The sequence below is a fragment of the Venturia canescens genome, chromosome 6 (assembly GCF_019457755.1).
Source record: "Venturia canescens isolate UGA chromosome 6, ASM1945775v1, whole genome shotgun sequence".
Lineage (NCBI taxonomy): Eukaryota > Metazoa > Arthropoda > Insecta > Hymenoptera > Ichneumonidae > Venturia > Venturia canescens.
In genome coordinates, this window is record NC_057426.1 from 20,106,666 (window position 1) to 20,130,826 (window position 24,161).

Genomic DNA, 24,161 nt, shown 5'->3' on the forward strand with positions numbered 1-24,161 from the left:
TTTTTCACTTCCAATTTCGTGAAATAACGAGTTTTTATCATGAAATTGTATGTTATAAGGCGAAATTCATGTCTCCGCTGAAAATCGACCTTCCACCATGATCTTCAGTTCCAAATAGGCAAAAGTAACTGAAGAAACAGGGGGAGATTTCTCATTGTCCTCGAGAGACGCCAAGGCAACGTTTTTTCACTTCCAATTTCGTGAAAAAACCAATTTTTATTATGAAATTGAATGTTATAAGGTGAAATACATGTCTCCGCTGAAAATCGACATTCTGCCATGATTTTCAGTTCCAAATAGGAAGAAGAAACTGAAGAAACAGGGAAAAAGTTCTCATTGCAATCGAGAGACGCCAAGGCAACGTCTTTTCACTTCAAATTTCGTGAAAAAACCAATTTTTATTATTAAATTGAATGTTATAAGGTGAAATTCATGTCTCCGCTGAAAATCGACATTGTGCCATGATTTTCAATTTCAAATAGGCAAAAGGAACTCAAGAAACGGGGAAAAAAACCTCACGACCTTAGAGAGAAACCAAGGCAACTTTTTTTCACTTCCAATTTCGTGAAATAACGAGTTTTTATCATGAAATTGTATGTTATAAGGCGAAATTCATGTCTCCGCTGAAAATCGACCTTTCACCATGATCTTCAGTTCCAAATAGGCAAAAGAAACTGAAGAAACAGGGGGAGATTTCTCATTGTCCTCGAGAGACGCCAAGGCAACGTTTTTTCACTTCCAATTTCGTGAAAAAACCAATTTTTATTATGAAATTGAATGTTATAAGGTGAAATTCATGTCTCCGCTGAAAATCGACATTCTGCCATGATTTTCAGTTCCAAATAGGCAAAAGAAACTGAAGAAACAGGGAAAAATTTCTCATTGCAATCGAGAGACGCCAAGGCAACGTCTTTTCACTTCCAATTTCGTGAAAAAACCAATTTTTATTATTAAATTGAATGTTATAAGGTGAAATACATGTCTCCGCTGAAAATCGACATTCTGCCATGATTTTCAGTTCCAAATAGGAAGAAGAAACTGAAGAAACAGGGAAAAAGTTCTCATTGCAATCGAGAGACGCCAAGGCAACGTCTTTTCACTTCCAATTTCGTGAAAAAACCAATTTTTATTATTAAATTGAATGTTATAAGTTGAAATTCATGTCTCCGCTGAAAATCGACATTCTGCCATGATTTTCAATTTCAAATAGGGAAAAGGAACTCAAGAAACGGGAAAAAAATCCTCACGACTCTGGAGAGAAGCCAAGACAACGTTTTTTCACTTCCAATTTCGTGAAAAAACGAGTATTTATCATGATATCGAATGTTATAAGCAGAAATTCATAAAGTTGGGATTCTCCCATGATTTTCAATTTCAAATAGGCAAAAGGAACTCAAGAAACGGGAAAAAAACCTCACGACCCCGGAGAGAAGGCAAGACGACGTTTTTTCACTTCCAATTTCGTGAAAAAACGAGTATTTGTCATGATATCGGATGTTATAAGCAGAAATTCATAAAGTTGGGATTCTCCCATGATTTTCAATTTCAAATAGGCAAAAGGAACTCAAGAAATGGGAAAAAAACCTGACGACCTTAGAGAGAAACAAAGGCAACGTCTTTTCACTTCCAATTTCGTGAAATAACCAATTTTTATTATTAAATTGAATGTTATAAGGTGAAATTCATGTCTCCGCTGAAAATCGACATTCTGCCATGATTTTCTATTTCAAATAGGCAAAAGGAACTCAAGAAACGGGGAAAAAAACCTCACGACCTTAGAGAGAAACCAAGGCAACGTTTTTTCACTTCTAATTTCGTGAAAAAACGAGTTTTTATCATGACATTGTATGTTATAAGGCGAAATTCATGTCTCCGCTGAAAATCGACCTTCCACCATGATCTTGAGTTCCAAATAGGCAAAAGAAACTGAAGAAACAGGGAAAAATTTCTCATTGCAATCGAGAGACGCCAAGGCAACGTGTTTTCACTTTCAATTTCGTGAAATAACGAGTTTTTATCATGATATTGAATGTTGTAAGCAAAAACTCATATTTCTGCTGAAAATCGAGATTTTCCCATGACTTTCAATTTCAACTAGGCAAAAGGAACTCAAGAAATGGGAAAAAAATCCTCACGACTCTGGAGAGAAGCCAAGACGACGTTTTTTCACTTCCAATTTCGTGAAAAAACGAGTTTTTATCATGAAATTGTATGTTATAAGGCGAAATTCATGTCTCCGCTGAAAATCGACCTTCCACCATGATCTTTAGTTCCAAATAGGCAAAAGAAACTGAAGAAACAGGGAGAAATTTCTCATTGCAATCGAGAGACGCCAAGGCAACGTGTTTTCACATCCAATTTCGTGAAATAACGAGTTTTTATCATGATATTGGATGTTATAAGCAGAAATTCATATCTCCGCTAAAAGTCGGGATTCTCCCATGATTTTCAATTTCAAAAAGGCAAAAGGAACTCAAGAAACGGGAAAAAAAACCTCACGACCCTAGAGAGAAACCAAGGCAACGTTTTTTCACTTCCAATTTCGTGAAATAACGAGTTTTTATCATGAAATTGTATGTTATAAGGCGAAATTCATGTCTCCGCTGAAAATCGACCTTCCACCATGATCTTCAGTTCCAAATAGGCAACAGAAACTGAAGAAACAGGGGGAGATTTCTCATTGTCCTCGAGAGACGCCAAGGCAACGTATTTTCACTTCCAATTTCGTGAAAAAACCAATTTTTATTATGAAATTGAATGTTATAAGGTGAAATTCATGTCTCCGCTGAAAATCGACATTCTGCCATGATTTTCAGTTCCAAATAGGCAAAAGAAACTGAAGAAACAGGGAAAATTTTCTCATTGCAATCGAGAGACGCCAAGGCAACGTCTTTTCACTTCCAATTTCGTGAAAAAACCAATTTTTATTATTAAATTGAATGTTATAAGGTGAAATTCATGTCTCCGCTGAAAATCGACATTCTGACATGATTTTCTATTTCAAATAGGCGAAAAGAACTCAAGAAACGGGAAAAAAATCCTCACGACTCTGCAGAGAAGCCAAGACAACGTTTTTTCACTTCCAATTTCGTGAAAAAACGAGTATTTGTCATGATATCGGATGTTATAAGCAGAAATTCATAAAGTTGGGATTCTCCCATGATTTTCAATTACAAATAGGCAAAAGGAACTCAAGAAACGGGAAAAAAACCTCACGACCCTGGAGAGAAACCAAGGCAACGTTTTTTCACTTCCAATTTCGTGAAAAAACGAGTTTTTATCATGAAATTGTATGTTATAAGGCGAAATTCATGTCTCCGCTGAAAATGGACCTTCCACCATGATCTTCAGTTCCAATTAGGCAAAAGAAACTGTAGAAACAGGGAAAAATTTCTCATTGCAATCGAGAGACGCCAAGGCAACGTGTTTTCACTTACAATTTCGTGAAATAACGAGTTTTTATCATGATATTGGATGTTATAAGCAGAAATTCATATCTCCGCTAAAAGTCGGGATTCTCCCATGATTTTCCATTTTAAAAAGGCAAAAGAAACTCAAGAAACGGGAAAAAAAACCTCACGACCCTAGAGAGAAACCAAGGCAACGTTTTTTCACTTCTAATTTCGTGAAAAAACGAGTTTTTATCATGAAATTGTATGTTATAAGGCGAAACTCATGTCTCCGCTAAAAATCGACCTTCCACCATGATCTTCAGTTCCAATTAGGCAAAAGAAACTGTAGAAACAGGGAAAAATTTCTCATTGCAATCGAGAGACGCCAAGGCAACGTGTTTTCACTTACAATTTTGTGAAATAACGAGTTTTTATCATGATATTGGACGTTATAAGCAGAAATGCGTATCTTCGCTAAAAGTCTGGATTCTCCCATGATTTTCAATTTCAAATAGGCAAAAGGAACTCAAGAAACGGGAAAAAAACCTCACGACCCTGGAGAGAAACCAAGGCAACGTTTTTTCACTTCCAATTTCGTGAAAAAACGAGTTTTTATCATGAAATTGTATGTTATAAAACGAAATTCATGTCTCCGCTGAAAATCGACCTTCCACCATGATCTTCAGTTCCAAATAGGCAAAAGAAACTGAAGAAACAGGGGGAGATTTCTCATTGTCCTCGAGAGACGCCAAGGCAACGTTTTTTCACTTCCAATTTCGTGAAAAAACCAATTTTTATTAGGAAATTGAATGTTATAAGGTGAAATTCATGTCTCCGCTGAAAATCGACATTCTGCCATGATTTTCAGTTCCAAATAGGCAAAAGAAACTGAAGAAACAGGGAAAAATTTCTCATTGCAATCGAGAGACGCCAAGGCAACGTCTTTTCACTTCCAATTTCGTGAAAAAACCAATTTTTATTATTAAATTGAATGTTATAAGGTGAAATTCATGTCTCCGCTTAAAATCGACATTCTGACATGATTTTCTATTTCAAATAGGCAAAAGGAACTCAAGAAACGGGAAAAAAATCCTCACGACTCTGGAGAGAAGCCAAGACAACGTTTATTCACTTCCAATTTCGTGAAAAAACGAGTATTTGTCATGATATCGGATGTTATAAGCAGAAATTCATAAAGATGGGATTCTCCCATGATTTTCAATTTCAAATAGGCAAAAGGAACTCCAGAAACGGGAAAAAAACCTCACGACCTTAGAGAGAAACCAAGGCATCGTCTTTTCACTTCCAATTTCGTGAAAAAACCAATTTTTATTATTAAATTGAATGTTATAAGGTGAAATTTATGTCTCCGCTGAAAATCGACATTGTGCCATGATTTTCAATTTCAAATAGGCAAAAGGAACTCAAGAAACGGGGAAAAAAACCTCACGACCTTAGAGAGAAACCAAGGCAACGTTTTTTCACTTCCAATTTCGTGAAAAAACCAATTTTTATTATTAAATTGAATGTTATAAGGTGAAATTCATGTCTCCGCTGAAAATCGACATTCTGCCATGATTTTCAATTTCAAATAGGAAAAAGGAACTCAAGAAACGGGAAAAAAATCCTCACGACTCTGGAGAGAAGCCAAGACGACGTTTTTTCACTTCCAATTTCGTGAAAAAACGAGTTTTTATCATGAAAATGTATGTTATAAGGCGAAATTCAGGTCTCCGCTGAAAATCGACCTTCCACCATGATCTTTAGTTCCAAATAGGCAAAAGAAACTGAAGAAACAGGGAGAAATTTCTCACTGCCCTCGAGAGACGCCAAGGCAACGTGTTTTCACTTCCAATTTCGTGAAATAACGAGTTTTTATCATGATATTGGATGTTATAAGCAGAAATTCGTATCTCCGCTAAAAGTCTTTATTCTCCCATGATTTTCAATTTCAAATAGGCAAAAGGAACTCAAGAAACGGGAAAAAAACCTCACGACCTTAGAGAGAAACCAAGGCAACGTTTTTTCACTTCTAATTTCGTGAAAAAACGAGTTTTTATCATGAAATTGTATGTTATAAGGCGAAATTCATGTCTCCGCTGAAAATCGACCTTCCACCATGATCTTCAGTTCCAAATAGGCAAAAGAAACTGAAGTAACAGGGAAAAATTTCTCATTGCAATCGAGAGACGCCAAGGCAACGTGTTTTCACTTTCAATTTCGTGAAAAAACCAATTTTTATTATTAAATTGAATGTTATAAGGTGAAATTCATGTCTCCGCTGAAAATCGACATTCTGACATGATTTTCAGTTCCAAATAGGCAGAAGAAACTGAAGAAACAGGGAAAAATTTCTCATTGCAATCGAGAGACGCCAAGGCAACGTCTTTTCACTTCCAATTTCGTGAAAAAACCAATTTTTATTATTAAATTGAATGTTATAAGGTGAAATTCATGTCTCCGCTGAAAATCGACATTCTGACATGATTTTCTATTTCAAATAGGCAAAAGGAACTCAAGAAACGGGAAAAAAATCCTCACGACTCTGCAGAGAAGCCAAGACAACGTTTTTTCACTTCAAATTTCGTGAAAAAACGAGTATTTGTCATGATATCGGATGTTATAAGCAGAAATTCATAAAGTTGGGATTCTCCCATGATTTTCAATTTCAAATAGGCAAAAGGAACTCAAGAAACGGGAAAAAAACCTCACGACCTTAGAGAGAAACCAAGGCAACGTTTTTTCACTTCTACTTTCGTGAAAAAACGAGTTTTTATCATGAAATTGTATGTTATAAGGCGAAATTCATGTCTCCGCTGAAAATCGACCTTCCACCATGATCTTCAGTTCCAAATAGGCAAAAGAAACTGAAGAAACAGGGAGAAATTTCTCACTGCCCTCGAGAGACGCCAAGGCAACGTGTTTTCACTTCCATTTTCGTGAAATAACGAGTTTTTATCATGATATTGGAAGTTATAAGCAGAAATTCGTATCTTCGCTAAAAGTCTGAATTCTCCCATGATTTTCAATTTCAAATAGGCAAAAGGAACTCAAGAAACGGGAAAAAAACCTCACGACCCTGGAGAGAAACCAAGGCAACGTTTTTTCACTTCCAATTTCGTGAAAAAACGAGTTTTTATCATGAAATTGTATGTTATAAGGCGAAATTCATGTCTCCGCTGAAAATCGACCTTCCACCATGATCTTCAGTTCCAAATAGGCAAAAGAAACTGAAGAAACAGGGAAAAATTTCTCATTGCAATCGAGAGACGCCAAGGCAACGTGTTTTCACTTTCAATTTCGTGAAATAACGAGTTTTTATCATGATATTGAATGTTGTAAGCAAAAACTCATATTTCTGCTGAAAATCGAGATTTTCCCATGACTTTCAATTTCAACTAGGCAAAAGGGACTCAAGAAATGGGAAAAAAATCCTCACGACTCTGGAGAGAAGCCAAGACGACGTTTTTTCACTTCCAATTTCGTGAAAAAACGAGTTTTTATCATGAAATTGTATGTTATAAGGCGAAATTCATGTCTCCGCTGAAAATCGACATTCCACCATGATCTTCAGTTCCAAATAGGCAAAAGAAACTGAAGAAACAGGGAAAAATTTCTCATTGCAATCGAGAGACGCCAAGGCAACGTGTTTTCACTTTCAATTTCGTGAAATAACGAGTTTTTATCATGATATTGAATGTTGTAAGCAAAAACTCATATTTCTGCTGAAAATCGAGATTTTCCCATGACTTTCAATTTCAACTAGGCAAAAGGAACTCAAGAAATGGGAAAAAAATCCTCACGACTCTGGAGAGAAGCCAAGACGACGTTTTTTCACTTCCAATTTCGTGAAAAAACGAGTTTTTATCATGAAATTGTATGTTATAAGGCGAAATTCATGTCTCCGCTAAAAATCGACCTACCACCATGATCTTTAGTTCCAAATAGGCAAAAGAAACTGAAGAAACAGGGAGAAATTTCTCACTGCCCTCGAGAGACGCTAAGGCAACGTTTTTTCAATTCCAATTTCGTGAAATACCGAGTTTTTATCATGATATTGGATGTTATAAGGTGAAATACATGTCTCCGCTGAAAATCGACATTCTGCCATGATTTTCAGTTCCAAATAGGAAGAAGAAACTGAAGAAACAGGGAAAAATTTCTCATTGCAATCGAGAGACGCCAAGGCAACGTGTTTTCACTTCCAATTTCGTGAAATAACGAGTTTTTATCATGATATTGCATGTTATAAGCAGAAATTCATATCTCCGCTAAAAGTCGGGATTCTCCCATGATTTTCAATTTCAAAAAGGCAAAAGGAACTCAAGAAACGGGAAAAAAATCCTCACGACTCTGCCGAGAAACCAAGGCAACGTTTTCTCACTTCCAATTTCGTGAAATAACGAGTTTTTATCATGAAATTGTATGTTATAAGGCGAAATTCATGTCTACGCTGAAAATCGACCTTCCACCATGATCTTCAGTTCCAAATAGGCAAAAGAAACTGAAGAAACAGGGGGAGATTTCTCATTGTCCTCGAGAGACGCCAAGGCAACGTTTTTTCACTTCCAATTTCGTGAAAAAACCAATTTTTATTATGAAATTGAATGTTATAAGGTGAAATTCATGTCTCCGCTGGAAATCGACATTCTGCCATGATTTTCAGTTCCAAATAGGCAAAAGAAACTGAAGAAACAGGGAAAAATTTCTCATTGCAATCGAGAGACGCCAAGGCAACGTCTTTTCACTTCCAATTTCGTGAAAAAAACAATTTTTATTATTAAATTGAATGTTATAAGGTGAAATTCATGTCTCCGCTGAAAATCGACATTCTGACATGATTTTCTATTTCAAATAGGCAAAAGGAACTCAAGAAACGGGAAAAAAATCCTCACGACTCTGCAGAGAAGCCAAGACAACGTTTATTCACTTCCAATTTCGTGAAAAAACGAGTATTTGTCATGATATCGGATGTTATAAGCAGAAATTCATAAAGTTGGGATTCTCCCATGATTTTCAATTTCAAATAGGCAAAAGGAACTCAAGAAACGGGAAAAAAACCTGACGACCTTAGAGAGAAACCAAGGCAACGTCTTTTCACTTCCAATTTCGTGACATAACCAATTTTTATTATTAATTTGAATGTTATAAGGTGAAATTCATGTCTCCGCTGAAAATCGACATTCTGCCATGATTTTCTATTTCAAATAGGCAAAAGGAACTCAAGAAACGGGGAAAAAAACCTCACGAACTTAGAGAGAAACCAAGGCAACGTTTTTTCACTTCTAATTTCGTGAAAAAACGAGTTTTTATCATGAAATTGTATGTTATAAGGCGAAATTCATGTCTCCGCTGAAAATCGACCTTCCACTATGATCTTCAGTTCCAAATAGGCAAAAGAAACCGAAGAAACAGGGAAAAATTTCTCATTGCAATCGAGAGACGCCAAGGCAACGTGTTTTCACTTTCAATTTCGTGAAATAACGAGTTCTTATCATGATATTGAATGTTGTAAGCAAAAACTCATATTTCTGCTGAAAATCGAGATTTTCCCATGACTTTCAATTTCAACTAGGCAAAAGGAACTCAAGAAATGGGATAAAAATCCTCACGACTCTGGCGAGAAGCCAAGACGACGTTTTTTCACTTCCAATTTCGTGAAAAAACGAGTTTTTATCATGAAAATGTATGTTATATGGCGAAATTCATGTCTCCGCTGAAAATCGACCTTCCACCATGATCTTTAGTTCCAAATAGGCAAAAGAAACTGAAGAATCAGGGAGAAATTTCTCACTGCCCTCGAGAGACGCTAAGGCAACGTTTTTTCACTTCCAATTTCGTGAAATACCGAGTTTTTATCATGATATTGGATGTTATAAGGTGAAATACATGTCTCCGCTGAAAATCGAAATTCTGCCATGATTTTCAGTTCCAAATAGGAAGAAGAAACTGAAGAAACAGGGAAAAAGTTCTCATTGCAATCGAGAGACGCCAAGGCAACGTCTTTTCACTTCCAATTTCGTGAAAAAACCAATCTTTATTATTAAATTGAATGTTATAAGGTGAAATTCATGTCTCCGCTGAAAATCGACATTGTGCCATGATTTTCAATTTCAAATAGGCAAAAGGAACTCAAGAAACGGGGAAAAAAACCTCACGACCTTAGAGAGAAACCAAGGCAACTTTTTTTCACTTCCAATTTCGTGAAATAACGAGTTTTTATCATGAAATTGTATGTTATGAGGCGAAATTCATGTCTCCGCTGAAAATCGACCTTCCACCATGATCTTCAGTTCCAAATAGGCAAAAGAAACTGAAGAAACAGGGGGAGATTTCTCATTGTCCTCGAGAGACGCCAAGGCAACGTTTTTTCACTTCCAATTTCGTGAAAAAACCAATTTTTATTATGAAATTGAATGTTATAAGGTGAAATTCATGTCTCCGCTGAAAATCGACATTCTGCCATGATTTTCAGTTCCAAATAGGCAAAAGAAACTGAAGAAACAGGGAAAAATTTCTCATTGCAATCGAGAGACGCCAAGGCAACGTCTTTTCACTTCCAATTTCGTGAAAAAACCAATTTTTATTATTAAATTGAATGTTATAAGGTGAAATACATGTCTCCGCTGAAAATCGACATTCTGCCATGATTTTCAGTTCCAAATAGGAAGAAGAAACTGAAGAAACAGGGAAAAAGTTCTCATTGCAATCGAGAGACGCCAAGGCAACGTCTTTTCACTTCCAATTTCGTGAAAAAACCAATTTTTATTATTAAATTGAATGTTATAAGTTGAAATTCATGTCTCCGCTGAAAATCGACATTCTGCCATGATTTTCAATTTCAAATAGGGAAAAGGAACTCAAGAAACGGGAAAAAAATCCTCACGACTCTGGAGAGAAGCCAAGACAACGTTTTTTCACTTCCAATTTCGTGAAAAAACGAGTATTTATCATGATATCGAATGTTATAAGCAGAAATTCATAAAGTTGGGATTCTCCCATGATTTTCAATTTCAAATAGGCAAAAGGAACTCAAGAAACGGGAAAAAAACCTCACGACCCCGGAGAGAAGGCAAGACGACGTTTTTTCACTTCCAATTTCGTGAAAAAACGAGTATTTGTCATGATATCGGATGTTATAAGCAGAAATTCATAAAGTTGGGATTCTCCCATGATTTTCAATTTCAAATAGGCAAAAGGAACTCAAGAAATGGGAAAAAAACCTGACGACCTTAGAGAGAAACAAAGGCAACGTCTTTTCACTTCCAATTTCGTGAAATAACCAATTTTTATTATTAAATTGAATGTTATAAGGTGAAATTCATGTCTCCGCTGAAAATCGACATTCTGCCATGATTTTCTATTTCAAATAGGCAAAAGGAACTCAAGAAACGGGGAAAAAAACCTCACGACCTTAGAGAGAAACCAAGGCAACGTTTTTTCACTTCTAATTTCGTGAAAAAACGAGTTTTTATCATGACATTGTATGTTATAAGGCGAAATTCATGTCTCCGCTGAAAATCGACCTTCCACCATGATCTTGAGTTCCAAATAGGCAAAAGAAACTGAAGAAACAGGGAAAAATTTCTCATTGCAATCGAGAGACGCCAAGGCAACGTGTTTTCACTTTCAATTTCGTGAAATAACGAGTTTTTATCATGATATTGAATGTTGTAAGCAAAAACTCATATTTCTGCTGAAAATCGAGATTTTCCCATGACTTTCAATTTCAACTAGGCAAAAGGAACTCAAGAAATGGGAAAAAAATCCTCACGACCCTAGAGAGAAACCAAGGCAACGTTTTTTCACTTCCAATTTCGTGAAATAACGAGTTTTTATCATGAAATTGTATGTTATAAGGCGAAATTCATGTCTCCGCTGAAAATCGACCTTCCACCATGATCTTCAGTTCCAAATAGGCAACAGAAACTGAAGAAACAGGGGGAGATTTCTCATTGTCCTCGAGAGACGCCAAGGAAACGTATTTTCACTTCCAATTTCGTGAAAAAACCAATTTTTATTATGAAATTGAATGTTATAAGGTGAAATTCATGTCTCCGCTGAAAATCGACATTCTGCCATGATTTTCAGTTCCAAATAGGCAAAAGAAACTGAAGAAACAGGGAAAATTTTCTCATTGCAATCGAGAGACGCCAAGGCAACGTCTTTTCACTTCCAATTTCGTGAAAAAACCAATTTTTATTATTAAATTGAATGTTATAAGGTGAAATTCATGTCTCCGCTGAAAATCGACATTCTGACATGATTTTCTATTTCAAATAGGCGAAAAGAACTCAAGAAACGGGAAAAAAATCCTCACGACTCTGCAGAGAAGCCAAGACAACGTTTTTTCACTTCCAATTTCGTGAAAAAACGAGTATTTGTCATGATATCGGATGTTATAAGCAGAAATTCATAAAGTTGGGATTCTCCCATGATTTTCAATTACAAATAGGCAAAAGGAACTCAAGAAACGGGAAAAAAACCTCACGACCCTGGAGAGAAACCAAGGCAACGTTTTTTCACTTCCAATTTCGTGAAAAAACGAGTTTTTATCATGAAATTGTATGTTATAAGGCGAAATTCATGTCTCCGCTGAAAATGGACCTTCCACCATGATCTTCAGTTCCAATTAGGCAAAAGAAACTGTAGAAACAGGGAAAAATTTCTCATTGCAATCGAGAGACGCCAAGGCAACGTATTTTCACTTACAATTTCGTGAAATAACGAGTTTTTATCATGATATTGGATGTTATAAGCAGAAATTCATATCTCCGCTAAAAGTCGGGATTCTCCCATGATTTTCCATTTTAAAAAGGCAAAAGAAACTCAAGAAACGGGAAAAAAAACCTCACGACCCTAGAGAGAAACCAAGGCAACGTTTTTTCACTTCTAATTTCGTGAAAAAACGAGTTTTTATCATGAAATTGTATGTTATAAGGCGAAACTCATGTCTCCGCTAAAAATCGACCTTCCACCATGATCTTCAGTTCCAATTAGGCAAAAGAAACTGTAGAAACAGGGAAAAATTTCTCATTGCAATCGAGAGACGCCAAGGCAACGTGTTTTCACTTACAATTTTGTGAAATAACGAGTTTTTATCATGATATTGGACGTTATAAGCAGAAATGCGTATCTTCGCTAAAAGTCTGGATTCTCCCATGATTTTCAATTTCAAATAGGCAAAAGGAACTCAAGAAACGGGAAAAAAACCTCACGACCCTGGAGAGAAACCAAGGCAACGTTTTTTCACTTCCAATTTCGTGAAAAAACGAGTTTTTATCATGAAATTGTATGTTATAAAACGAAATTCATGGCTCCGCTGAAAATCGACCTTCCACCATGATCTTCAGTTCCAAATAGGCAAAAGAAACTGAAGAAACAGGGAGAAATTTCTCACTGCCCTCGAGAGACGCCAAGGCAACGTGTTTTCACTTTCAATTTCGTGAAATAACGAGTTTTTATCATGATATTGGATGTTATAAGGTGAAATACATGTCTCCGCTGAAAATCGCCATTCTGCCATGATTTTCAGTTCCAAATAGGAAGAAGAAACTGAAGAAACAGGGAAAAAGTTCTCATTGCAATCGACAGACGCCAAGGCAACGTCTTTTCACTTCCAATTTCGTGAAAAAACCAATTTTTATTATTAAATTGAATGTTATAAGGTGAAATTCATGTCTCCGCTGAAAATCGACATTCTGCCATGATTTTCAATTTCAAATAGGAAAAAGGAACTCAAGAAACGGGAAAAAAATCCTCACGACTCTGGAGAGAAGCCAAGACGACGTTTTTTCACTTCCAATTTCGTGAAAAAACGAGTTTTTATCATGAAAATGTATGTTATAAGGCGAAATTCATGTCTCCGCTGAAAATCGACATTCTGCCATGATTTTCTATTTCAAATAGGCAAAAGGAACTCAAGAAACGGGGAAAAAAACCTCACGAACTTAGAGAGAAACCAAGGCAACGTTTTTTCACTTCTAATTTCGTGAAAAAACGAGTTTTTATCATGAAATTGTATGTTATAAGGCGAAATTCATGTCTCCGCTGAAAATCGACCTTCCACTATGATCTTCAGTTCCAAATAGGCAAAAGAAACCGAAGAAACAGGGAAAAATTTCTCATTGCAATCGAGAGACGCCAAGGCAACGTGTTTTCACTTTCAATTTCGTGAAATAACGAGTTCTTATCATGATATTGAATGTTGTAAGCAAAAACTCATATTTCTGCTGAAAATCGAGATTTTCCCATGACTTTCAATTTCAACTAGGCAAAAGGAACTCAAGAAATGGGATAAAAATCCTCACGACTCTGGCGAGAAGCCAAGACGACGTTTTTTCACTTCCAATTTCGTGAAAAAACGAGTTTTTATCATGAAAATGTATGTTATATGGCGAAATTCATGTCTCCGCTGAAAATCGACCTTCCACCATGATCTTTAGTTCCAAATAGGCAAAAGAAACTGAAGAATCAGGGAGAAATTTCTCACTGCCCTCGAGAGACGCTAAGGCAACGTTTTTTCACTTCCAATTTCGTGAAATACCGAGTTTTTATCATGATATTGGATGTTATAAGGTGAAATACATGTCTCCGCTGAAAATCGAAATTCTGCCATGATTTTCAGTTCCAAATAGGAAGAAGAAACTGAAGAAACAGGGAAAAAGTTCTCATTGCAATCGAGAGACGCCAAGGCAACGTCTTTTCACTTCCAATTTCGTGAAAAAACCAATCTTTATTATTAAATTGAATGTTATAAGGTGAAATTCATGTCTCCGCTGAAAATCGACATTGTGCCATGATTTTCAATTTCAAATAGGCAAAAGGAACTCAAGAAACGGGGAAAAAAACCTCACGACCTTAGAGAGAAACCAAGGCAACGTTTTTTCACTTCCAATTTCGTGAAAAAACCAATTTTTATTATGAAATTGAATGTTATAAGGTGAAATTCATGTCTCCGCTGAAAATCGACATTCTGCCATGATTTTCAGTTCCAAATAGGCAAAAGAAACTGAAGAAACAGGGAAAAATTTCTCATTGCAATCGAGAGACGCCAAGGCAACGTCTTTTCACTTCCAATTTCGTGAAAAAACCAATTTTTATTATTAAATTGAATGTTATAAGGTGAAATACATGTCTCCGCTGAAAATCGACATTCTGCCATGATTTTCAGTTCCAAATAGGAAGAAGAAACTGAAGAAACAGGGAAAAAGTTCTCATTGCAATCGAGAGACGCCAAGGCAACGTCTTTTCACTTCCAATTTCGTGAAAAAACCAATTTTTATTATTAAATTGAATGTTATAAGTTGAAATTCATGTCTCCGCTGAAAATCGACATTCTGCCATGATTTTCTATTTCGAATAGGCAAAAGGAACTCAAGAAACGGGAAAAAAATCCTCACGACTCTGGAGAGAAGCCAAGACAACGTTTATTCACTTCCAATTTCGTGAAAAAACGAGTATTTATCATGATATCGAATGTTATAAGCAGAAATTCATAAAGTTGGGATTCTCCCATGATTTTCAATTTCAAATAGGCAAAAGGAACTCAAGAAACGGGAAAAAAACCTCACGACCCCGGAGAGAAGGCAAGACGACGTTTTTTCACTTCCAATTTCGTGAAAAAACGAGTATTTGTCATGATATCGGATGTTATAAGCAGAAATTCATAAAGTTGGGATTCTCCCATGATTTTCAATTTCAAATAGGCAAAAGGAACTCAAGAAATGGGAAAAAAACCTGACGACCTTAGAGAGAAACAAAGGCAACGTCTTTTCACTTCCAATTTCGTGAAATAACCAATTTTTATTATTAAATTGAATGTTATAAGGTGAAATTCATGTCTCCGCTGAAAATCGACATTCTGCCATGATTTTCTATTTCAAATAGGCAAAAGGAACTCAAGAAACGGGGAAAAAAACCTCACGACCTTAGAGAGAAACCAAGGCAACGTTTTTTCACTTCTAATTTCGTGAAAAAACGAGTTTTTATCATGACATTGTATGTTATAAGGCGAAATTCATGTCTCCGCTGAAAATCGACCTTCCACCATGATCTTGAGTTCCAAATAGGCAAAAGAAACTGAAGAAACAGGGAAAAATTTCTCATTGCAATCGAGAGACGCCAAGGCAACGTGTTTTCACTTTCAATTTCGTGAAATAACGAGTTTTTATCATGATATTGAATGTTGTAAGCAAAAACTCATATTTCTGCTGAAAATCGAGATTTTCCCATGACTTTCAATTTCAACTAGGCAAAAGGAACTCAAGAAATGGGAAAAAAATCCTCACGACTCTGGAGAGAAGCCAAGACGACGTTTTTTCACTTCCAATTTCGTGAAAAAACGAGTTTTTATCATGAAATTGTATGTTATAAGGCGAAATTCATGTCTCCGCTGAAAATCGACCTTCCACCATGATCTTTAGTTCCAAATAGGCAAAAGAAACTGAAGAAACAGGGAGAAATTTCTCACTGCCCTCGAGAGACGCTAAGGCAACGTTTTTTCACTTCCAATTTCGTGAAAAAACCAATTTTTATTATTAAATTGAATGTTATAAGGTGAAATTCATGTCTCCGCTGAAAATCGACATTCTGACATGATTTTCTATTTCAAATAGGCGAAAAGAACTCAAGAAACGGGAAAAAAATCCTCACGACTCTGCAGAGAAGCCAAGACAACGTTTTTTCACTTCCAATTTCGTGAAAAAACGAGTATTTGTCATGATATCGGATGTTATAAGCAGAAATTCATAAAGTTGGGATTCTCCCATGATTTTCAATTACAAATAGGCAAAAGGAACTCAAGAAACGGGAAAAAAACCTCACGACCCTGGAGAGAAACCAAGGCAACGTTTTTTCACTTCCAATTTCGTGAAAAAACGAGTTTTTATCATGAAATTGTATGTTATAAGGCGAAATTCATGTCTCCGCTGAAAATGGACCTTCCACCATGATCTTCAGTTCCAATTAGGCAAAAGAAACTGTAGAAACAGGGAAAAATTTCTCATTGCAATCGAGAGACGCCAAGGCAACGTGTTTTCACTTACAATTTCGTGAAATAACGAGTTTTTATCATGATATTGGATGTTATAAGCAGAAATTCATATCTCCGCTAAAAGTCGGGATTCTCCCATGATTTTCTATTTTAAAAAGGCAAAAGAAACTCAAGAAACGGGAAAAAAAACCTCACGACCCTAGAGAGAAACCAAGGCAACGTTTTTTCACTTCTAATTTCGTGAAAAAACGAGTTTTTATCATGAAATTGTATGTTATAAGGCGAAACTCATGTCTCCGCTAAAAATCGACCTTCCACCATGATCTTCAGTTCCAATTAGGCAAAAGAAACTGTAGAAACAGGGAAAAATTTCTCATTGCAATCGAGAGACGCCAAGGCAACGTGTTTTCACTTACAATTTTGTGAAATAACGAGTTTTTATCATGATATTGGACGTTATAAGCAGAAATGCGTATCTTCGCTAAAAGTCTGGATTCTCCCATGATTTTCAATTTCAAATAGGCAAAAGGAACTCAAGAAACGGGAAAAAAACCTCACGACCCTGGAGAGAAACCAAGGCAACGTTTTTTCACTTCCAATTTCGTGAAAAAACGAGTTTTTATCATGAAATTGTATGTTATAAAACGAAATTCATGGCTCCGCTGAAAATCGACCTTCCACCATGATCTTCAGTTCCAAATGGGCAAAAGAAACTGAAGAAACAGGGGGAGATTTCTCATTGTCCTCGAGAGACGCCAAGGCAACGTTTTTTCACTTCCAATTTCGTGAAAAAACCAATTTTTATTATGAAATTGAATGTTATAAGGTGAAATTCATGTCTCCGCTGAAAATCGACATTCTGCCATGATTTTCAGTTCCAAATAGGCAAAAGAAACTGAAGAAACAGGGAAAAATTTCTCATTGCAATCGAGAGACGCCAAGGCAACGTCTTTTCACTTCCAATTTCGTGAAAAAACCAATTTTTATTATTAAATTGAATGTTATAAGGTGAAATTCATGTCTCCGCTTAAAATCGACATTCTGACATGATTTTCTATTTCAAATAGGCAAAAGGAACTCAAGAAACGGGAAAAAAATCCTCACGACTCTGCAGAGAAGCCAAGACAACGTTTATTCACTTCCAATTTCGTGAAAAAACGAGTATTTGTCATGATATCGGATGTTATAAGCAGAAATTCATAAAGTTGGGATTCTCCCATGATTTTCAATTTCAAATAGGCAAAAGGAACTCAAGAAACGGGAAAAAAACCTCACGACCTTAGAGAGAAACCAAGGCAACGTCTTTTCACTTCCAATTTCGTGAAAAAACCAATTTTTATTATTAAATTGAATGTTATAAGGTGAAATTTATGTCTCCGCTGAAAATCGACATTCTGCCATGATTTTCAATTTCAAATAGGCAAAAGGAACTCAAGAAACGGGGAAAAAAACCTCACGACCTTAGAGAGAAACCAAGGCAACGTTTTTTCACTTCTAATTTCGTGAAAAAACGAGTTTTTATCATGAAATTGTATGTTATAAGGCGGAATTCATGTCTCCGCTGAAAATCGACCTTCCACCATGATCTTCAGTTCCAAATAGGCAAAAGAAACTGAAGAAACAGGGAGAAATTTCTCACTGCCCTCGAGAGACGCCAAGGCAACGTGTTTTCACTTTCAATTTCGTGAAATAACGAGTTTTTATCATGATATTGGATGTTATAAGGTGAAATACATGTCTCCGCTGAAAATCGCCATTCTGCCATGATTTTCAGTTCCAAATAGGAAGAAGAAACTGAAGAAACAGGGAAAAAGTTCTCATTGCAATCGACAGACGCCAAGGCAACGTCTTTTCACTTCCAATTTCGTGAAAAAACCAATTTTTATTATTAAATTGAATGTTATAAGGTGAAATTCATGTCTCCGCTGAAAATCGACATTCTGCCATGATTTTCAATTTCAAATAGGAAAAAGGAACTCAAGAAACGGGAAAAAAATCCTCACGACTCTGGAGAGAAGCCAAGACGACGTTTTTTCACTTCCAATTTCGTGAAAAAACGAGTTTTTATCATGAAAATGTATGTTATAAGGCGAAATTCATGTCTCCGCTGAAAATCGACCTTCCACCATGATCTTTAGTTCCAAATAGGCAAAAGAAACTGAAGAAACAGTGAGAAATTTCTCACTGCCCTCGAGAGACGCTAATGCAACGTTTTTTCACTTCCAATTTCGTGAAATACCGAGTTTTTATCATGATATTGGATGTTATAAGGTGAAATACATGTCTCCGCTGAAAATCGACATTCTGCCATGATTTTCAGTTCCAAATAGGAAGAAGAAACTGAAGAAACAGGGAAAAAGTTCTCATTGCAATCGAGAGACGCCAAGGCAACGTCTTTTCACTTCCAATTTCGTGAAAAAACCAATTTTTATTATTAAATTGAATGTTATAAGGTGAAATTCATGTCTCCGCTGAAAATCGACATTCTGACATGATTTTCTATTTCAAATAGGCAAAAGGAACTCAAGAAACGGGAAAAAAATCCTCACGACTCTGCAGAGAAGCCAAGACAACGTTTTTTCACTTCCAATTTCGTGAAAAAACGAGTATTTGTCATGATATCGGATGTTATAAGCAGAAATTCATAAAGTTGGGATTCTCCCATGATTTTCAATTTCAAATAGGCAAAAGGAACTCAAGAAACGGGAAAAAAACCTCACGACCTTAGAGAGAAACCAAGGCAACGTCTTTTCACTTCCAATTTCGTGAAATAACGAGTTTTTATCATGATATTGGATGTTATAAGCAGAAATTCATATCTCCGCTAAAAGTCGGGATTCTCCCATGATTTTCAATTTCAAAAAGGCAAAAGGAACTCAAGAAACGGGAAAAAAACCTCACGACCTTGAAGAGAAACCAAGGCAACGTTTTTTCACTTCTAATTTCGTGAAAAAACGAGTTTTTATCATGAAATTGTATGTTATAAGGCGAAATTCATGTCTCCGCTGAAAATCGACCTTCCACCATGATCTTGAGTTCCAAGTAGGCAAAAGAAACTGAAGAAACAGGGAGAAATTTCTCACTGCCCTCGAGAGACGCCAAGGCAACGTGTTTTCACTTCCAATTTCGTGAAATAACGAGTTTTTATCATGATATTGAATGTTGTAAGCAAAAACTCATATTTCTGCTGAAAATCGAGATTTTCCCATGACTTTCAATTTCAACTAGGCAAAAGGAACTCAAGAAATGGGAAAAAAATCCTCACGACTCTGGAGAGAAGCCAAGACGACGTTTTTTCACTTCCAATTTCGTGAAAAAACGAGTTTTTATCATGAAATTGTATGTTATAAGGCGAAATTCATGTCTCCGCTAAAAATCGACCTACCACCATGATCTTTAGTTCCAAATAGGCAAAAGAAACTGAAGAAACAGGGAGAAATTTCTCACTGCCCTCGAGAGACGCTAAGGCAACGTTTTTTCAATTCCAATTTCGTGAAATACCGAGTTTTTATCATGATATTGGATGTTATAAGGTGAAATACATGTCTCCGCTGAAAATCGACATTCTGCCATGATTTTCAGTTCCAAATAGGAAGAAGAAACTGAAGAAACAGGGAAAAATTTCTCATTGCAATCGAGAGACGCCAAGGCAACGTGTTTTCACTTCCAATTTCGTGAAATAACGAGTTTTTATCATGATATTGCATGTTATAAGCAGAAATTCATGTCTCCGCTGGAAATCGACATTCTGCCATGATTTTCAGTTCCAAATAGGCAAAAGAAACTGAAGAAACAGGGAAAAATTTCTCATTGCAATCGAGAGACGCCAAGGCAACGTCTTTTCACTTCCAATTTCGTGAAAAAAACAATTTTTATTATTAAATTGAATGTTATAAGGTGAAATTCATGTCTCCGCTGAAAATCGACATTCTGACATGATTTTCTATTTCAAATAGGCAAAAGGAACTCAAGAAACGGGAAAAAAATCCTCACGACTCTGCAGAGAAGCCAAGACAACGTTTATTCACTTCCAATTTCGTGAAAAAACGAGTATTTGTCATGATATCGGATGTTATAAGCAGAAATTCATAAAGTTGGGATTCTCCCATGATTTTCAATTTCAAATAGGCAAAAGGAACTCAAGAAACGGGAAAAAAACCTGACGACCTTAGAGAGAAACCAAGGCAACGTCTTTTCACTTCCAATTTCGTGAAAAAACCAATTTTTATTATTAAATTGAATGTTATAAGGTGAAATTCATGTCTCCGCTGAAAATCGACATTCTGCCATGATTTTCAATTTCAAATAGGCAAAAGGAACTCAAGAAACGGGGAAAAAAACCTCACGAACTTAGAGAGAAACCAAGGCAACGTTTTTTCACTTCTAATTTCGTGAAAAAACGAGTTTTTATCATGAAAATGTATGTTATATGGCGAAATTCATGTCTCCGCTGAAAATCGACCTTCCACCATGATCTTTAGTTCCAAATAGGCAAAAGAAACTGAAGAATCAGGGAGAAATTTCTCACTGCCCTCGAGAGACGCTAAGGCAACGTTTTTTCACTTCCAATTTCGTGAAATACCGAGTTTTTATCATGATATTGGATGTTATAAGGTGAAATACATGTCTCCGCTGAAAATCGAAATTCTGCCATGATATTCAGTTCCAAATAGGAAGAAGAAACTGAAGAAACAGGGAAAAAGTTCTCATTGCAATCGAGAGACGCCAAGGCAACGTCTTTTCACTTCCAATTTCGTGAAAAAACCAATTTTTATTATTAAATTGAATGTTATAAGGTGAAATTCATGTCTCCGCTGAAAATCGACATTGTGCCATGATTTTCAATTTCAAATAGGCAAAAGGAACTCAAGAAACGGGGAAAAAAACCTCACGACCTTAGAGAGAAACCAAGGCAACTTTTTTTCACTTCCAATTTCGTGAAATAACGAGTTTTTATCATGAAATTGTATGTTATAAGGCGAAATTCATGTCTCCGCTGAAAATCGACCTTCCACCATGATCTTCAGTTCCAAATAGGCAAAAGAAACTGAAGAAACAGGGGGAGATTTCTCATTGTCCTCGAGAGACGCCAAGGCAACGTTTTTTCACTTCCAATTTCGTGAAAAAACCAATTTTTATTATGAAATTGAATGTTATAAGGTGAAATTCATGTCTCCGCTGAAAATCGACATTCTGCCATGATTTTCAGTTCCAAATAGGCAAAAGAAACTGAAGAAACAGGGAAAAATTTCTCATTGCAATCGAGAGACGCCAAGGCAACGTCTTTTCACTTCCAATTTCGTGAAAAAACCAATTTTTATTATTAAATTGAATGTTATAAGGTGAAATACATGTCTCCGCTGAAAATCGACATTCTGCCATGATTTTCAGTTCCAAATAGGAAGAAGAAACTGAAGAAACAGGGAAAAAGTTCTCATTGCAATCGAGAGACGCCAAGGCAACGTCTTTTCACTTCCAATTTCGTGAAAAAACCAATTTTTATTATTAAATTGAATGTTATAAGTTGAAATTCATGTCTCCGCTGAAAATCGACATTCTGCCATGATTTTCAATTTCAAATAGGGAAAAGGAACTCAAGAAACGGGAAAAAAATCCTCACGACTCTGGAGAGAAGCCAAGACAACGTTTTTTCACTTCCAATTTCGTGAAAAAACGAGTATTTATCATGATATCGAATGTTATAAGCAGAAATTCATAAAGTTGGGATTCTCCCATGATTTTCAATTTCAAATAGGCAAAAGGAACTCAAGAAACGGGAAAAAAACCTCACGACCCCGGAGAGAAGGCAAGACGACGTTTTTTCACTTCCAATTTCGTGAAAAAACGAGTATTTGTCATGATATCGGATGTTATAAGCAGAAATTCATAAAGTTGGGATTCTCCCATGATTTTCAATTTCAAATAGGCAAAAGGAACTCAAGAAATGGGAAAAAAACCTGACGACCTTAGAGAGAAACAAAGGCAACGTCTTTTCACTTCCAATTTCGTGAAATAACCAATTTTTATTATTAAATTGAATGTTATAAGGTGAAATTCATGTCTCCGCTGAAAATCGACATTCTACCATGATTTTCTATTTCAAATAGGCAAAAGGAACTCAAGAAACGGGGAAAAAAACCTCACGACCTTAGAGAGAAACCAAGGCAACGTTTTTTCACTTCTAATTTCGTGAAAAAACGAGTTTTTATCATGACATTGTATGTTATAAGGCGAAATTCATGTCTCCGCTGAAAATCGACCTTCCACCATGATCTTGAGTTCCAAATAGGCAAAAGAAACTGAACAAACAGGGAAAAATTTCTCATTGCAATCGAGAGACGCCAAGGCAACGTGTTTTCACTTTCAATTTCGTGAAATAACGAGTTTTTATCATGATATTGAATGTTGTAAGCAAAAACTCATATTTCTGCTGAAAATCGAGATTTTCCCATGACTTTCAATTTCAACTAGGCAAAAGGAACTCAAGAAATGGGAAAAAAATCCTCACGACTCTGGAGAGAAGCCAAGACGACGTTTTTTCACTTCCAATTTCGTGAAAAAACGAGTTTTTATCATGAAATTGTATGTTATAAGGCGAAATTCATGTCTCCGCTGAAAATCGACCTTCCACCATGATCTTTAGTTCCAAATAGGCAAAAGAAACTGAAGAAACAGGGAGAAATTTCTCACTGCCCTCGAGAGACGCTAAGGCAACGTTTTTTCACTTCCAATTTCGTGAAATACCGAGTTTTTATCATGATATTGGATGTTATAAGGTGAAATACATGTCTCCGCTGAAAATCGACATTCTGCCATGATTTTCAGTTCCAAATAGGCAGAAGAAACTGAAGAAACAGGGAAAAATTTCTCATTGCAATCGAGAGACGCCAAGGCAACGTGTTTTCACTTCCAATTTCGTGAAATAACGAGTTTTTATCATGATATTGGATGTTATAAGCAGAAATTCATATCTCCGCTAAAAGTCGGGATTCTCCCATGATTTTCAATTTCAAAAAGGCAAAAGGAACTCAAGAAACGGGAAAAAAAACCTCACGACCCTAGAGAGAAACCAAGGCAACGTTTTTTCACTTCCAATTTCGTGAAATAACGAGTTTTTATCATGAAATTGTATGTTATAAGGCGAAATTCATGTCTCCGCTGAAAATCGACCTTCCACCATGATCTTCAGTTCCAAATAGGCAACAGAAACTGAAGAAACAGGGGGAGATTTCTCATTGTCCTCGAGAGACGCCAAGGCAACGTATTTTCACTTCCAATTTCGTGAAAAAACCAATTTTTATTATGAAATTGAATGTTATAAGGTGAAATTCATGTCTCCGCTGAAAATCGACATTCTGCCATGATTTTCAGTTCCAAATAGGCAAAAGAAACTGAAGAAACAGGGAAAATTTTCTCATTGCAATCGAGAGACGCCAAGGCAACGTCTTTTCACTTCCAATTTCGTGAAAAAACCAATTTTTATTATTAAATTGAATGTTATAAGGTGAAATTCATGTCTCCGCTGAAAATCGACATTCTGACATGATTTTCTATTTCAAATAGGCGAAAAGAACTCAAGAAACGGGAAAAAAATCCTCACGACTCTGCAGAGAAGCCAAGACAACGTTTTTTCACTTCCAATTTCGTGAAAAAACGAGTATTTGTCATGATATCGGATGTTATAAGCAGAAATTCATAAAGTTGGGATTCTCCCATGATTTTCAATTACAAATAGGCAAAAGGAACTCAAGAAACGGGAAAAAAACCTCACGACC